General features: G+C 37.2%; 1 pseudogene; it reads right to left on the bottom strand.

The window, feature by feature from the left end:
* Positions 1-4944: 4944 nt before the first annotated feature.
* Positions 4945-5993, bottom strand: LOC102469499 (heterogeneous nuclear ribonucleoprotein A1-like; annotated as a pseudogene).
* Positions 5994-18903: the final 12910 nt, after the last annotated feature.

Genomic DNA, 18903 nt, shown 5'->3' with positions numbered 1-18903 from the left:
TAGTGTGGGTAGTCTTGGTGGGATTGTCATTAAAGGAGATTTAACCTTTAGTTGAGGGACGATAAGTGTCTCAAGATAGGCACCAACTATCCAATGTCTCAGTAACACAGTAAAGGAATTGAAAGCAGTATGTCAAAAAGATATCTGGCACTCCCATGATCATTCTAGAATTATTCACAATAGTCAAGATAGGGAATCAGCCTAAGTGACAAGCAGTGCACGAATGAAGTATGATAAATATACACAATGGAATAGTATTCAGTCTTAAAAACTGAGAATGTCCTATCATGTAGGACAGTGTGGATGAACTTGAAGGACATTATACTAAGTTAAATAAACCATGAACAGAACCAGCAGTTAGCATAATGGCTATGTCGCTGGACTCCCATGTAGTTAACTGCGGTTTGAGTCCCGGACCCAGTGGCTTAAAACTCACATGGGGCGCGTGTGCATGTGTAACCAAGATTCTGAGAGGAGAATGGAGGAGAAGGGTTTGTGGCGTGGCCATCCCCCCTGAGGGGGATGATTTCTTACTTTCTGTCTGTTTCTCTCTGTCTTTCTGGCGGGCGCTCGCACCTTCCAGCCAAAACCTCTCCAAATAAATAAATAAATAAACAAACCATGCACATAAAAACAAACACCACATGGGGCCAGCAGGTGGCCTGGTGGATAAGGGTGCTGGACTCACATATGACTGACTGTGGTTCAAGTCTCGGACCTGGAGGTTTGCTCTCTCTTTTCTTTGGGTACTTTGTCTTCTCCATCCTTCTTTCCCTCTCTGGTCAAATCATAATAAATAAAGTTAAATAAAATAATTCTTTAAAAATCACCACATGACCTCACTTATATGCAGAATCTAAAAAATTCAAACTGATAAAAGTAACTAGTAGAATGATGGACATCAAAGACTAGAGTTAGGTGAAGAAAATAGGGAGTTTTGAGTCAAAGGGTATAAAGTTTCAGTTAGAGGATAAAAACAAGTTTTGAGATCTGTTGCACAGCAAGGTGACTATAGACAATAATAGATTTTATACATTTCAAAATCACTAGGAGAGTACATTTTGAATGTCTCACCACAAAAAATTATGGATAGATATGTTAATTAGCTTCATTAATTATCCCATATCATATACATATCTCAAAATACATTGTACACTTTAAATGTATACAGCTATGACTTTTCCATTTAAAATACTATTAATAAAAATATAAATAAAATAAGAAATAAAAATAAAGTACTGGCACAATACATAACTCCATCCTCAGAAGAAGCTATTGGGAAAGATTTATTTCTCATAGAAGAATTAGGACATCATTTTAACTCCAAGAATGATATAAACCTACAAGGCAAGCTAAGAATGTTCATCAATTTTTTCACTGTATGTTTACTACACACCAGGTCCTATATAGGAATACAACAGTGAACATAAATGGGAATCTAACCACAATGGAAGTCTACAAAATATCTATTTCCTATTGATACCTGTAGTAGGTATAATACAGACTAAGTATCCCTTATCTGAAATCTTGGGATCAGAAGAGTTTCAGATTTTGGACTAAAAAAATACATACATACACACACACACACACACACACACATGCAAGGAAAACACACAATTCAGCTAAGAGGGCCTGAAGAATGTGTATCAGAGAGGGAAGGGGCCAAACCACTACTGAGGTCTCCCATTTAATCACAGCCAGCTAGATGAATCTGCTCCAACCATTGTGTGTGTTTTTTAGCCTCCCTCTCAGGTATCAAAGTCCAATAATAGAGAATCTGGTGCCTAACTTAGGACACTTATCATCCCTCAACTAAGGAAGGTTTCTTCAGGTACTTTCATATCATTTCCATAATGGTGTTCCAATTTCCCATCAACAACGTATGAGAATCTCCTTTTCTCTACATCTCACCAACATTTGTCTTTCTTCTTTGACTCCATTCTCTTCTCGGGATCTTGGGCACGCATGCACATGCACCTGGCATGAGTTTAAGCCACTGGGTCTGGGACTTGAACCGTGGTCGACTACATGGGAGTCCAGTGACACAGCCATTATGCCAACTGCTGGTCCCTAAAGTATGAATTTATTTCGGTGCAAAAAATTTTTTGAAATCTAATCATAGTTTTGTTGTAACACGCATTTTCAAAGAAGTTTTTGAAGACCTTTCATATAAGATTATGTCATCAACAAACAGACAATTTTACTTCTTCCTTTCCTATTAAGATGACTTTATTTCTTTTCTTGCCTAATTGCTCTGGCTAGATCTTTTAGTACCATATTGAAAAAAAGTGGTGAGTATAGACATCCTTCTCATTCATATTCTTTTTAATTTAATTTAATTTACTTTTACACATTCAATCACTAAACATCACTACAACTTGGAAAGTGAATTTACTCAACATAAATACACTTCACACCAGTCGGGTTGAAAATACCACACATATTATCATCAGATAATCATCCATTTCTGTGTCACATACATGTCTTTCTCCTTGATTCTTTTCCCCTCACTCTCCCCCTTCTTCCACCCCCTTTCTACACTGTCTCCAATATCTGTAACCATTTCCCATGCTTCTATATCCTCTAATCTTTCAGTTTCTCCCATAGAAGGTGAACAGTTGGTATATATTAAGTGGAGACACACATTGTCTCTCTTTCATAGCCTGACTTGCTTTACTTAGCAGTAAATCTTTCATATTCGTCCACTTTCTATCAAATGCTAAGGTCTTTTTTATTTTATTTTATTTTATTTTATTTTATTTTATTTTATTTTATTTTATGGCTGGGTAGTATTACATAGTGTATATGTGCTATACTTTTTCAATCCATTCATCTGTTGTGGACATTTGGGTTGATTCTATGTCTTAGCAATTGTGAATAATGCCACAATAAATATAGAAGTGTGAACATTTTTCTGGCTGAGCGTTCTTCTATCCTTTAGGTAGATATCCAGGAGTGGAACTGTTGGATCATATGGTAATTTCATTTGTAGGTTTTTGAGGAAACTCTATATGGTTCTCCACAGGGGATGGGCCTATTTACGTTCCCAACAACAGTGTAGGAGATTTCCTCTTCCACCACTGTATCTCTAGTACTTTTCTTTTCTTTCTTTCTTCTTTATTTTTTAATAATCTTAGCCATTCTGCCTGGGGTAAGGTGGTATCTCATTTGTGGTTTTGATTTGCATCTCCCTTGTGATGAGGGATGTTGAACATTTTTTTTTCATATGATTTTTGGCTGTTCATATGTTTTCCTTAAAGAGTTTTTTGTTCAGCTCATTTCCCCATCTTTAAATTGGGTTGATAATTTTTTTTTTTTCAGGCAAGCCCTTTGAGTTCCCCGTGTATTCTGGTTATTAGTACCTTATCTGAGGCATAGTTTACAAAAGATATTCTCCCATTCCAAGAGTTGTCAATTCAGACTAATTACTGTGTCTTTTGCTGTGCAGAAACTTCTTAATCTGATGTAATCCCACTTGCCTATTTTTAGGATTATTGCTGTGCTTTGGGGGTCTTATTTAAGAAGTCTTTGCTTACCCCAATCTCTCAGAGTTTCACCAGTGTTTTCCACCAGTAGTTTTATAGCCACCTGCCGGCCCCTTATAGTTTGAGGCCTTAGGTTTAGATCTTTAATCCACTTTGAGTTTATTTTTGCTAATTGTGAGAGATAGGGGTCCATATTAATTTTTCTGCAGGTGGATACACAGTTTTTCCAGCACCATTTTCTAAAGAAGTTTTCCTTTTCCTACAGGATTGACTGGTGCCTATTGTCAAAAAACAGTTGGCTGTATGTTTTAGGATTTATTTCTGCGGTCTGTACTCTGTTCCATTGGTCCTCTTGCCTGTTTTTGTGCCAATGTCATGCCTTTTTGGTTATCATGGCTTTGTAGTATATTTTGGGGTCAGAGAATGAATGCCTCCTACCTCCTACTCCACTCTTGTGCAGGATTGCTTTGGAATTTTGGGGTTTTTATGATTCCAGACAAATTCTATGTGTGTCTTTTCTAGATCTGTGAAGAATGTCTCTGGTAATTTGATTGGGATTGCATTAAATATGTAGATTAATTTGGGTAGAATTGCCATTTTGATTATGTTAGATTCTTCCAATCCAGGGACATGGGATGTCCTTTCACATTTTTTGTGTCATTGTTTATTTGAGTATTTTTAGATTTTTATAATTTTCCTTATAGAGGTCTTTGACTTCTTTGGTTCAATTTATTCCTAGATATCTTATACATTTTGTGGTTATGGTGAATGGGATTACTTTCTTCAGTTCTACTTCAGTCTGCTTGTTATTGGTATATAGAAATATTATAGATCATTGAATGTTGATTTTGTGTCCTGCCACTTTGCTGTATTCATTTATCACCTCCTAGATTTTTTTCATGTAAGCCTCTGGGTCTTCTAGGTATGCAATCATGTCATTTGCAAGTAGAGATAATTTCACTTCTTCTTTCTTTATTTGAATGCCCTTTATTTCACTCTTTTCTGATTGCATTGGGTAGGACTTCCAGTGCTATTTTGAAAAGAAGTGGAGAAAGTGGGCAGCTTGTCTTGTACCAGTTTTTAGTTCAGTATGATATTACTGAACTATGGGTTTTTATATATGACTTTTATTGTGTCGAGAAATGACCCTTCTATGGCAATTTTGCTGAAAATCTTTTTTTTAAGACACATTTATTCAGCGTCATGATCAGACTATTACATTTAGCAGTCAAGAGCATGGGTGCAAAAAAAAAATCAACATTAAAACCCTTTGTTAGAATGCTTTACACTTTCCACAGAACAGAAACTAAAATAACCTGTTATACAATTAGTCACAAATGTAGTGTTTTTTGCCAATACACATGAGTACTGTCTAAAACATGTCTTCTTTGTAGCAGCTAAGCCCTGCCACCACTGTGCTTGGCTGAGTTCACAAATCTATTGTAACCTGTAGCTTCCCTGTCACTTCTCTGGCTCTCCTCTCATGCTAGGCTTTGTTTCCTGGCAGTTAATTAAAACCTTCTGCCATTGCCATAGCTACTGCTGCTGCTGGAACCGCCATAGCCACCTTGATTTCATGGTTTGGCAAAGTATTGACCTCCACTGCCTTAAGAATTTCTACCTCCAATGTTTCCACTCTTCATGGGTCCAACATATGAAGACTGATTGTCGTAATTGTCAAAATCATTGTAGCTTCCATCACCTCCCAAATTGCTTCCATTACCAAATCCTTTACAACCATCCTCACTTTTACCATATCCACCACCACCATGGCTGCCACCAAAGTTACCACAATCACTGAAGTTTCCTCCACAACCGTAGTTGTCATTACCACCAAAACCACCTCCTTGACTACCACTGATGTTTCCAGAACCACTCCGACCTCCTGGGTTGAGGAAGCACTAACCATTTCTAGTTTGGACAGGGCTTTCCTTACTTCACAGTTATGGCCATTCACAGTATGGTATTTCTGAATAATAATCTTATCCACAGAGTCATGATCGTCAAATGTTACAAAAGCAGGCCAGCCGGTGGTGTGGCACTGGATTCCCACTTGACTGATGGCAGTTCAATTCCCAGACCTGGCAGCTTGCTTTCTCACTTTTACCTTTCTCTGTCTCTCTCTGTTCAAATTAAAATAATAATAATGACACGTGGAATTAAATAAATAATTCTTTTTAAAAATAAAAGGTTACAAAAGAAAAACCCCTCTTCCTGCCACTGCCTTGGTCAGTCATGATTTAATAACTGCAATTTTATCATAGTGTTCAAAAAAATCTCTTAGGTGATATTCTTCAGTGTCTTCTTTAATACTGCCAACAAAGATCTTTTTCACAGTTAAGTGGGCACCTGGTCCTTGAGATTCTTCTCTTGAGACAGTCTTCTTTGGTTCGACAACTCTTCCATCCACCATGTGTGGCCTTGCATTTATGACTGTATCCACCTCCTCCAAGTGGCATATGTGACAAACCCAAGGTCCCTGGAGTGTTTGGTGTTTAGATCTTGCATTTTCTGCATTCTGTGAGCTTTCTCCATTGCTCAAAATGTGTCCTCAGGCTCTCATCAGTTGTTTGAAACGCAACCCTCTATAAAGAGTTTCTGCAGCTGTTCCAGCTCTTTAGTAGACTCCAACTTAGATGTGATGGCAGTGGGAAGAAAGACTTCAACTATGCTTCCCAGGCAGCCTCCACAGGTAGAAAGGAGTAAGATAACTAATGTATCTGATTTGGCTGAGTCTTAATCATGAAGAGATAGTGTTCCTGACTTGGGTGCATAGATATTTATAAGTGCTGTATCTATTTGAGGAATTAGCCCTTTTGCTACTTTATAATGCCCTTCTTTGTTTCTTCCTACAGTTTTTGTCTTAAAGTCTATTTTGTCTGAAATTAGTATCATGACTAATCATCACTAGTATCATGAAAACCCTTTTTTGGTTTTTGTTCTCATGGAATACCTTTTTTCCAGTCCTTCACTTTTAATCTATGTATGTCTATCCATGAGGTGCATTTCTTGTAGGTAACAGATAGAGGATTTCTTTCTTTCTTTCTTTCTTTCTTTCTTTCTTTCTTTCTTTCTTTCTTTCTTTCTTTTTCTTCTTTTATCCATTTAGCCAGTGTTTGTCTCTTGATTGGAGAATTTAATCCATTAACATTCAACTTTATTATTGATATTTCTGGACTTGTCCCTCCATTAAGTTAGCCATTTTTTTTTGGTTGTTTTTTGTTCTTTTATTTCTGACTGTCACTCTTTAGTTTTCCTGATATATCACTTCCTTCAGAACTTCTTTAAGAGCTGGTCTGGTATTGGTAAATTCTTTCAGGTTTTGTTTATCTGAGAATTTTTTGTATCTTTCCTTCCCACTTGAGGGATAATCATGCTGGGTATAGTTATCTTAGTTGAAATTGCTTTTCTCTTAACTCTTTGAATATATCTTCTTATTCTTTCCTTGCTTGCCTTGTTTCTGCTGAGAGGTCTAATGTTAGCCTGATGGAATAACCTTTCTAAATAACTTGATGGTTTACTCTTTCCATTTTTAGTATTTTGTCTTTATATATGATTTTGGCCAATCTGGCTATAGAGTACAATGGAGAGTATCTTCTTGGGTTGATTCTATTTTGGGTCCTTTGTATTTCTTGGATCTGGATGTTTGAATGCTTCTTTCGGTTTGCAAAGTTTTCTTCCAGGATTTTATGAAACAGATGATCAGTTTTCTTATTACTTTCTTCACCTTTTGGAATACCAATTATTTGGATGATTGGGCATTTCATGGTATCTAGTATTTCTTGTGTATTACCTTTTTTTTTTTTCTCTTTCTTTTTGGTGATTTTTTTTCTCTAGGTCAGAGGTTTTGTCTTCTAGATCTGAGATTCAATCTTTTGCGTGATTTAATCTGCTTTTAATACTTTCAAGGGAGATTTTGATTTCCTGTATTATAGCACTCATCTCTAACAGTTCTGTTTGATTCTTTTTTATGGTGTCTATTTCTTCTGTTTGATTCTTTTTTATGGTGTCTATTTCTTCTTTCAAATCATGGAAGGACTTCCTCATCTCCTGGAGTTCGTCTTATGCTTCTGTTTTGGTTTCTGGTCATCTGATAGATTATGCATTTCTTCTTAATTACTTGGAGTTAATTCTAGAGTTCAAGGGCATGTGGGAGGAGGTAAGCCATCTGAAGCTCTGAAGCTCTGTCTTCCTAACGCTCACTCTGCATCCTGCACTGCTGTTGTTGGAACGGAATATTCCAATGGCCTCCTGTTTCTTGAGAACAGGTGCACTTGGGGCTTGGCTGCAGGGTTTCAACTGGGAAAAAAAAGGGGTCATATGACTCGCAATGTACACTGCATACTTCAGAAAACTATGAAGTCTGAAAGTATTCTTGAGTGGGCAAAAGAGGTATCAAGTGGACTTCTGCCTCAGTTCTTACTTGCTGCTGCTGCACAGGTTCTGGAGCTAATGGTGGAGGAGGTGGATGGAAGCAAGACGGTCTGGGCACCCAGAACATTTGGGAGACAACGGAGGTCTGAAGGCGATCTCTCGTCCCAGTTTTCTCACTGATTCTTGTCCATGTTCTCAAAGGAAAAGCTTTTACCTTTTTACTGCTGGGTAAGATGTTAGCTGTGGATTTATCATATATGACTTTTATTGAGTTGAGAATTTATTTTTTCCTCCATGAAAGGAGGCTTAATTTTGTGAAATTTTTTTTGCATCTACTTAGACACTTGTATTATTTTTATTCACTTTATTACTATGACTTATCTTATTTCTAGATTTGTGTTTATTTGATGTGTTAATAGATTCAATATATTTACTTCACTGATCTCCACAGTGATTTTTAGACAGATATTTTTCATTTCCATTTTAGATTAGCAAACTGATGCTCAGATAATTTAAGAAAATTGCTGTAAGATCACACAGCTAGTAAGAAGAGCCAAGATTTGAACACAACTATACCTGATTTCAAAGTTTACATGTTTTTTAGTACATTATGGAAACATCAAAAATATCTCCTTTATTTCATGTCCTTTTGCTTCCTATTCTTTTCATTCACAAGGTTACATGACATTCTGGTTTGTGCATTTTTTAAGAAAATATAAATAATGATGTTGGGGCAATTGAGTAATGAAACTGGCATCAAACAGTTTGCATGTCTGATGAATATTGTCCTTTCAGAAGTGGTCATCTTGGGAGGTTATGCTCTCTATTGTTTAATATACTGTCTACAGGCCTGATTTTTATTTGGTTAAATGCTCTTAATGTGGCAAATTATTGGTTTTAGAGGATGGATTTGATCTTTAAAATGGCCAAAACATTTAACAGTCTAATGAAGCAAATGGATGGTCATGTTGGCAAAGACCATTTTAAATGAAAAATGAGGTATAAGTGTTGAGGTTGGTCATTTGTGTGGCTTTTGAATTGTTTCAAAGGTTGCATTCTGATAGTGATCTCTAAACTTTCTTTGATTTAACAGTGTTGGCCCTGCACTTAACACTGAATATACAGTGAATGAGCAAGGGAGACACAAATCTGGTCCTTGTGAAGCTCCCAGTTTACTAATGGCTACAGATACAACAAACTTTCATCCCATCTGTGACACAGGCACTAAGGACAAGCCCAGGCTGTTATGAAAGCTCCATCTTAGAGGAGTCGGAAAGGCTTCCTTGAGAAACTGACGTTTGAGTCAAGTGGTGAGTGAAGAGACAGGAAGGTAGGGCTGTGTTTCTTAGTCTTCATACTAACGACATTTGAACCGGGTAATTCTTTCTGTGGGAGACTGTTCCACCCTTTGCAGGATGTTTAGCAGCATCCCTGGCCTCTACCCACTAAACAACCATAGAATCAGGACATTTACAAATTTCAACAAAATAAAACAATTTGCTGGTGTTGAATGGGGAAAGCAGCTCCCTTTTTAAAGACACTCTGGCTATAGTAAAGGAAATAGAAAAAAGAGGCAGAATGGACATGATGGGAAGCATATAAATTACATTTGTTGGTTGAGATTAGCCTAAGACTTCAGGGTGTTTAGGGAGATATTGGGTAGCTAGAGCTATCAGGAGGTTGCCTTTGTTTACATCCTTCTTAGTTTACCCTAGGGTGCAGTATAAATATGATTACCTCTACAGTCTATCCTGTGAAAAAGTTCGAAAGCAATGTTAGATAATCCAACTTCCTAGAATACTGTTTAACAGTATATGCCAGTCATTAAGGAGTGGTTTCCTTTATTTCTAAAACATTTTACATGACAGCCATAATTTAATAGTTAAGATAAGGTTATTCGCATTGTAAGCATTTAGACCAATGTTGTACTGCTGATGATAGTTCAGTTATTTGCAGTTGTTGCCAGGGCTCTGCTTTTGATATGCTGCCTTTGATGTGGCCCCTTGTTATTTGTTGTTGGTAAACTCTTTGACATTCTCAGGTTAATAGTATAAATCCTTTCAGTGCAAAAATAATCCACTATAGTATTCTTTTCTTTTTAACATTTGCCATAGGGCACACGTGCTTGCTGGAGAGATAGAGAAAAGTAAGAGAGAGAGAGAGAGAGAGAGAGAGAGAGAGAAAGGAAGCATCTGCCCCCCACACCCCCAGGGGAAATGACCTTTTTTCCATTCTTGTTTTGGAACTTTGAGCATGCATACACATGAGCTCGGCATGTTTTCCCAGCCTCCAGGTCCAGGAGTCTAAATGTACATTCGGCCATGTGGAATCCAGCCACCTTAACCACTATGACATCTGCTGGTCCAGTGTTCTTTTTTTTCCATGGACTAATTCTGATCCTCTGCTAGTTCTTGTTTGGGGCTATTGTGAACCCCAGATTGTGTGATTTTCCCTTTGAAATATGTCTTCCTCATTACACTGTAAGCTTCAAGGATGAGCAGACGCATTTGTTTTGTTCACAGAGCACCTCCACAGCCCAATAGGCACATAATAGGCTCTCTGCAAAAATTTATTGAAGTATAAAGATAATTGATTTAAGGAAGTGGATGAACCCAAAGGAAGAAAATTCTAAAAAGAATAAGAAGAGAGGAACTAGATTTTTTTGTTTTGTGTTGTTTGTTCTTAACTGGAGATAGGATACAATCTTGGGCCTTTTTTATTTACATCTTACATATTTGACTTGAGTTCATCTTAGGACTAGACCTTATAAGTGGTTAGAAGTGACATAAATTTAGTTATAGTTTATGAAGATTAAAATACACATTGGCTATTTAAAAATAGTTTATTTGTGCTGAGTAGGTATTCTACCATGTTGTGAAAATGTAAATAAAGTTCATGGCCTAGCATTCCACAACAATTTACTCATACTTGGTTGACTTTGCATGTCAGACTATTAAGGAGGGTTGGATCAACTCTGAGTAAGAGAAAGAAACCAATATTCTTGTCAGTCTGAACTGTAACTTCTGGCTTCCTTAAGGTGAAGTTGCTCTCTCTGGTGTGAGAAGGATTGGAGTTGGGGAGCTGGCAGCTTCCTCCTTCTTTGCTTTACTCCAGTTTAAATTCTTATCTATTGGGTGATTGGAAAAGTCATAATGAATTTTGCTGTTTTTCTATGCAAAAATGCATCATGACTTTTCTGACAACCCAATCCTTTCTTGTCTCACTGCCTTTTCACCCTCCACCTCAAAACATATCTGAGACAACAGAGAAGCTTGGGGTGGTGCATATTTAAGAGTAGGTTCCAGAGAGCAATACAAAAACAAACAAAAAAACCCAACAAAATAAAACAAAAACATGTTAACATAAACAGTAGCTAGTTAGCATTTTGTGATTGTAAAACTTTTCCTTAGGAAGTTATGGCTGTGCAGTTAAATGGCTCTCCTGCAGAAATAAATGTAGGTTATGTTGAAAAGAATGTTTCTGGTGGTTACTGAATTATTCCCCATCAGATTAACAAATGAAACCCTTTAGGTTGGGTATAATTCAGTAGGATTTCAATCTAATTCAACAAACATTTATTGAGCAAGTCCTGGGTTTCTGTTTGCTCTGCCACATATACATGAATTGCTCTTGATTCTGTGTTTACAAAGTGTGAGAAGTAGAAAAAATGTTTTGACAAACACCTGTATTTGGAAATACTTGACCCAGGTGACTTCAGTTATTTTCTGAGAGTTCTGTGGGATTGGAATGAAGATTATAACTTGAGTTGTCTACAGAATAGAGGAAAGGAAATAGAAAAATACAAGTCAAAACATTTCCCAATTATTGCATTCATATATATTTTCCATCCCTGAAATGATTACTTTTTTTAATTCCCCAATTCAATTTTAAACCATGTGTAGGGAGGAAACTGAGTTTCTATTAACGAAGGCTCCCAAGCACACATTGCAGGGTTAAGTACCTTACAGACTCAGTAAATACTGACTGACTCAGGGGAAGTGCGTATTCTCAAGGGTGCATCCTCAGTGCTCTGTATTTTCCATGAGAAGCAGGCCTCATGTTGAAGCATCATTCTTTTATATTGGGATAGTTTCCTGAAAGGCTTTAGCACAATGACACTGATTAGCTGCCAGACTAATTGCTCACTACCACCAACCTTGTTTCATTGGCAAAGTGGGCCCAAGGGTAAAATAACATGCATGCTGAGGCAGACTTTCCAACATGTGCTCCTCACTCTACCCCCTTGATTGAGAGGGTAACCTTTTGGTGAACAAACGTTCTTTCACCTTCACTGTTTGGAAATTGTTAACACTAGACCCCTGACATGATTGATGCTTGTGTTTTCCTCTTTTCTGTGGAATAGGTTCCTTTCCCTGCAGAACTGTGAGCTTTTTATATTGTTTTCCTTTGATAAGGTGGCTGGGATACCCATAAATTTGAATGTGTTTTTTAATGACCTGATGGTTGCTGAAAGAGGGTTATTCTGCTTTGTAGACTTCTGGCTTTTCTTCTGCAACTCACTCTACTGGCAAAACTTTTATAAAGTCTTCTACTGGTAATCTGTCTGAAAAGCTTTTGGTTGTAGTTTTCTGTTTTGTTTCATTTTGAAGGCCTAGGGTCCTTATTTATCATTTAATTTGATTGTCTTGGGCAAAGGAGAATAACTTCGAGCCTGTTAAAAAGGATAAACCTTGAAAGTCACTCCTTCCAGCAAGCTTCAGAATTCTCAAGTGTAAGAAACATTAAAAAACAAAAAAAAGATATAAAGAACAGTACCAATTTTCTTTAACTAGTTTTAATATTTTTTTTTGAAGAGGTTTTTGCTGTAGGGTGCGTGCGCTCGCCAGACAGAGAGAGACAGAGAGATGGAAAGCGAGAAATCACCCCCCAGGGAGAATGGTCACGCCGCAATCCCTTTTCCTCCATTCTCCTCTTGGGATCTTGGGCATGCACGCACACATGCCCGGCATGAGTTTTAAGCCACCGGGTCTGGGATGCAAACCCCGGTCGACTACGTGGGAGTTCAGCAACATAGCCATTACGCTAACTGCTGGTTCCCCCCAAGTTGGTTTTAATTTTTGAGAGATGGGAGAGGGCAGAAAGTGAGGGTGGATACTTTTTTTTTTTTTTTTGAGAGGTTTTAAATATAGGGTACGTGTGCTCGCCAGACAGACAGAGAGAGACAGAGAGACAGAAGGCGAGAAATCACCCCCCAGGGGCCACGGCCATGCCACAATCCCTTCTCCTCCATTCTCCTCTCGGGATCTTGGGCATGCACGGACATACGCCTGACGTGAGTTTAAGCCACCGGGTCTGGGACTTGAACCGCGTTTGGCTACATGGGAGTCCAGCGACATAGCCATTATGCTAACTGCTGGTCCCAGGGTGGATACTTTCTTAAAGTCTCCCATTGGAGATACTAACAAAAGGGGAGATGGAGGCAGTGTATAGAGTGATTAGGGGTACAGAGTAGGGTTAAATATAAGACCTTGGGCAAATTACTTATTCTGTTAGTGCTTCAGTTGTTTTATTTTATTTTTTTCCTATGAAGTGGAAATAATAATAATAATACTTAGCTCACAGAGTTGTGGAGAGTAGATAGGCTAATACATACTAAGTGCTTAGGCCAGAGTGACAGACGCATAGCAGATACTACAGGAACATTTGCTATTATAGTTTCTCCAAAAACTCTGCAAACTCAATAACTTTAAAATAAAGCAAAAGTTATTTTGTTATTTTAAAAGTAATTTATTCAGTGGCAGAACTAACCTGAACTGATAAGAATATTTTTGTCTTTAGTCCACTTAATGTGAATATTTGCGAGTTTTGCTATGGAAATATTAACACATTTATGTGGCGTGCTGCCTCAGTCTACTAGATTGGTTGTATATGATGATATATGCTTCATATTGTATTTTAAAAATCAGAAAAATTCTAAATTCCAGAACATATCTAACACCAAGGTTTTCAGGTGAAAGGCAAGATGGATGCTGAGATAGAACAACATAATGGCAAAAATACTTGCTGTTTATTACCCATTCTGCTGCTTCTCAGTTACATTCCTTGGTGTTTTCTCTAAAGACAAAATGAAAGGAGAAGGAAGAAAGAAGGAAAAAAGAGGAAAGAAAAAAATTCTGAGATTATTTTCCTATTTTTGAAATACTTATTGAACCTATACTATGTGCCAAACAGTCACAGTCTTGTACTTTCAGGGAGCTGACTGACCAATGTAGCTATGTGTTATTGAGGAACTACTCTCTGCAAGACCTTAATCTAGATACGTTATTAACATGATCTCTGTTCCTCGGAACAATCAACTCTACAAATGAAAGAGCATGAGTTCAGAGATGTTAATGAACGACTCAAAGTGATCACCTATTCAAAACTGGTAAGTGGCTGTGCTGGGACTTAAACTCCAATTGAGGTATGTTCACGGCCTGTGTTTTTTCTTGACCACATTCCCTCTTTCTAAGAACACTTGAGACTAATGGTCTTAAGTGGGATCTTGTAGGCTTTAATTTCCTTGTGACATGTCATATCCTAGATGGCTGGCAATGAAGCAAGTCTCAGCAGTACTTTTGACTTCCCTAGAAGAGCTGTGCCATGTGCAGAGGATGTGCGAGAAACCGGTGCACACATTCAGTTAAATCAGCCAAGCTGCAAAAGAAAATTATACCATGGGGTATATTTCACATATAACACTGCAAAATCAGTTTTGTATCACAACTACTTATGAAATTTCTTATGGAAGTAAAGCTTAAGAGCCATGAAAATCACAAACCTTAAGTGTACTCTTCAATAAATTTTGGTTAAGAATTACATACCTGCATGTCTACCATCTTAGAAAGTGTCCTTGGCCTCTTAACTCATACCTTGCCTCGTAGGCACCACTGTTCTAGCTTCTCTCTCCATAATTTACCTTTGCTAATTCTTGAGCTTCACATAAATGCAATCAAACAGGATATATTGATTTGTGTCTGACTTCTTTTGAACAGTGCATAATTTTTAGAATATATATAAATTGTGTGTTATCAATAGTTCATTTTCTATATTTTGTGTAGTATTGCATTGTTTGAATACACTACAATTTACTTATTTATTTTTAGAGAGATTTTTGATATAGGGTGTGTGTGCTCACCAGAGACACAGAGAGAGAGAGAGAAACAGACAGACAGAAAGCAAGAGATCACCTCCAGAGGGGATGGCCACACCGCAATCCCTTCTCCTCCATTTTCCACTCAGGATTTTGAGAACACACGCACATGGACCCATGTGAGTTTGATGCTGTGGGACCCAGGACTTGAACCATGATCAACTATATGGGATTCCAGCGAAATAACTGTTATGCCACCTGCTGATCCCTACAAATCATTTTTAAAAGTTATCTTATTAGTAGATATTTTAGTTGTTTCTAGCAAATAAAGGCTGTTAAATAAAGGCACTATAAACATTGCTGTACAAATCTTTTATGGATGAAAGTTTTCATCTCTTCTGTGTAAATATCTAAGGCTTGAACTGCTTGGTTATAAGGTAGGTGTATATTTAGCTTAATGTAAAACTTCCAGTTTCTCAATGTCATTTGCTTTACTCTGTTGTGTTACTAATAACAGAATAGCCTGAGTTCAGGCTACTTGTAGAGAATAGAGGTTTATTTGGCTCATGATTCTGGTGACTGGAACGTACAAGAGCATGAGGCAGGCATCCAGCTGACCTCTGGTGCTATGTCACAATATGGCCAACAGAAATAGGAAGGAAAGCAGACTTTACTCTCTCTTTGTGTGCAAAGAGAAAAAAAAATATCTGTGGGTAGCTGTCATACTTTTATAATGATCTGCTATCTTGAAAACTAACTCATTTCCTCTTGAGAGATGGCAATATATTCATGATGGCAGTGCCCTGCAATCCAAACCCTGCCTGCTAGGCCCTTCATCCTAAAAGTCCCAGCCCCTCTCAATATCATTACATTGGGAACCAAGCTTCCAGCATGAAATTTTGGGAATAAACAATATCCAAATCATGGCATAGTTATACCATCAATATCAGAGTAGTCTAATTGCTCTATATCCTTGACAATCAGGTTTTGTTAACCTTTTTAATTTTAGCTATTCCTGTGGTTGTGAAATGATAAATCATTGTGGGTTTTGTTCATATTGACTTAACTTGATGATTTTTTTTAAGTTTGTCAGAGGATGTGTGCACTCACCAGAGAGAGAAAGAGAGACAGAAAGAGAGTGAAAGAGAGAGAGAGAAAGCACCCTCAATGGGGCATGGATATGCTGTAATCTCTCCTTAATTTCTCCTTCCTGTCTGGATTTGGTGCATGCATGCACATGTGCCAGGCATGTTTTTCAAGCCACCATAGCCATAATTGTAATTGTATTATCAGCCATTTGGGATCCAGCTTCCCTAAATACTATGTCATGAGACTGGTCCTACTCAACAATTAATGATGTTAAATAAGTATACTTTTATGTGGCTATTGGCCATTTGCATATTTTCTTTTGCAAACTGAAGTCAAGTCATTTGTTTCTTTTTTATTATTGGATAATTTATCTTTTTATTATTGATTTAAGAGTTCTACATATATTGAGATACTAGGTCCTTCTTAGATATATACAAGTATAGCAAACATTTTTTCCTATTGTGTAGAAAACAATAAGCTGGATCTTTAGATTTTTTTTTCCTTTTTTTTAGAAAGATTTTTTGCTGTAGGGCATGCATGTTTACTGAAGATGGAGAGAAAGTGAGAAATCACAATCCCCTTCCCCACTGTTTTCCTTTTGGGATTTTGAGCATGCATGCACACATATCTGGTGTGAGTTTCAAGCTGCCAAGTCAGGGACTCGAACCATGATAGGCATGTGGGAGTTCAGCACTTTACCACGATACCACCTGCTGGCCCAATGGACTTTTAGAATTTTCTTGGTGAAATGACTTTGGGGTTTGGTTCCTGTCTCATGCTGCTAATAGTATTTGTTGAGATGTTTTTCTCTTTTTAACAAATTTCTTTGCAATTGGCAAAAGGAGGAATATTTGCACAAAAAGTTCACTTTGCACATGGCTCTTAAATTATTCCTTTTATAGACACTCTGCTGAAGTTATAATTATAATATATTATTTACTCTCCAAATCTTCATTTACCCTGTATAGGATCATACTTATTTAATTAGGTAAAGTTAAAAATTACTGAATAAATTTGAAAAACAAAAACTGAAACTGTTTTTTTTTTCCAAAAGAGGAACATTTAGAAGTATGTGGTAATTATTTAAAAGTTTTCTTAATTATAGAAGTAAAACACATTTCATGTCATGTAAATTTGCAACTATTTTTAAAGGAAGGAAAACTGAACATTGAAAATTAAAATGACTAGTTAATTTAAAAAGCAAATAAAACAACCCACAGATGTCTGACTTTCAGGATTGATCCCTATTTTCATTTTGTTAGACAAAGCAAGCTGCATTTCTTTCTGGAGAGAAATGTTTTAACAACTCAGGACATGGTACTAAAATTGGCTTCTGTCCACATAATCAAAATAATATAATTTAAAAGCCAAGAGGTGGAATTTGGCTCATTAGTTTCCAACATCAAGTCTGTTGCATGTATGTTCCTATTTGAACTATAACCCAAATTTTAGAAGACCAAATAATAATAGAAGACCACAGTTAGGGGAAGGAAGCATGTGTTTCAGCCACATTTCATCTACTTGAGTACATACGAGCTGTTGCTGTGAAGCACTTTTCCCATCTAGGGAGCAGTGAGGTTGAATGACTGTTTTCAATATCTTCTTCCACACTTTGGGCTCAGTCCCTCCAGGGACAGGTCATACCAAGTGGTGGGATTCCATCCCAGGTTTCTTTCCCAGATCCTTTGGCGTCTTCCTTCCCTTTTGAGTGACTGTTTCTTCATTCACAGTCCATTGCCTTTGCTGTCCCCCAAAATTTATATGTTGAAGTCCAAATTCCCAGTAATTCAGAATATGAATCTATTTGGAGAGAGGGTCTTTATAGGTCATTAGTGGGCCCTAATCTAACATGATGTGATCTTTATAAGAAGACATCTGGACACAAGTGTGTACATTGATATGTGCAGAGAAAGGACTGTGTAAACACAGGGAGAAGATGATGGACTACAGCTAAGGAGAGAGGGCTCAGGAGAAACCAACCCTGCAGATGTTAGTCTGGGTCTTCTTGCTTCCAAGATTGTGAGAAAATTAATTTCTGTTTTTAAACCACCTGGTGTATAGTACTTTGTTGTGACAGCCGGAGCAAACTAATAAAGCCTCTAATGGAACATCACTTCATTACTGAATATTAAGTTCTGCTAGGTTAGGGCAGACTCCCAGCTAAGTGGCAACCTGTGAATTACTCAAGCCTCATAATATTAACACTGATCACTTTTAAAAAAAATTCCTATTTAGTATTTTTTTCCTTATTCATGATAGTGTATGTATGTGAGAGAGACAGAGAGACAGAGAAAAGCACCTTCCACAGGGCTCAGTCATGCTGTGATCCCCTTCCTTCAGTCCTCCAAACTAGGCACTTGTGGGTGCACCTGGCTACAGTCAAAAATTCCATTGGCAGTTACCATGTGGTTTCAAGCATTTCAGCTCCACATGCTATAACCTGTACTACCATAGCGAGCTGTATTTAGTATTTTCTTTTTTATAATAAAATAATTATAGCTTTTTTTATGGTATTGCAGAAATTTGAATTAACACATATCTTCTGAACTCACCTCATTTTCTTCAAACTTTTATTCTTGGAAGAAGGTGCCAAGCATTTATCTGCCTCAATTTCTCTCTCTTAAGTGGGGAATAATAGCAATGTCTACTTCACAGAGTTTTTTGAGGGTCAAATAAGAGTTTTTACTTAGAAAAGTGTAGTCACATAATGTTTTTTAGATAAAATGCTTTGGAATCATGTTTATTTTCTGGCAGCTCAGAAATAAATCTGAGCTCATAAACATATTTTTTTTTTTACAGTACTCAATGTTTTGCGTTAATAAGAGGACAGTGGGAAGAACTCTTGAGATGTGAGTGACCACT

This window comes from Tupaia chinensis, unplaced genomic scaffold (assembly GCF_000334495.1).
Source record: "Tupaia chinensis unplaced genomic scaffold, TupChi_1.0 Scaffold000099_1, whole genome shotgun sequence".
Lineage (NCBI taxonomy): Eukaryota > Metazoa > Chordata > Mammalia > Scandentia > Tupaiidae > Tupaia > Tupaia belangeri.
Note: the sequence above shows the minus strand (reverse complement) of the source record. Positions and strands in the feature narration are given on the sequence as shown.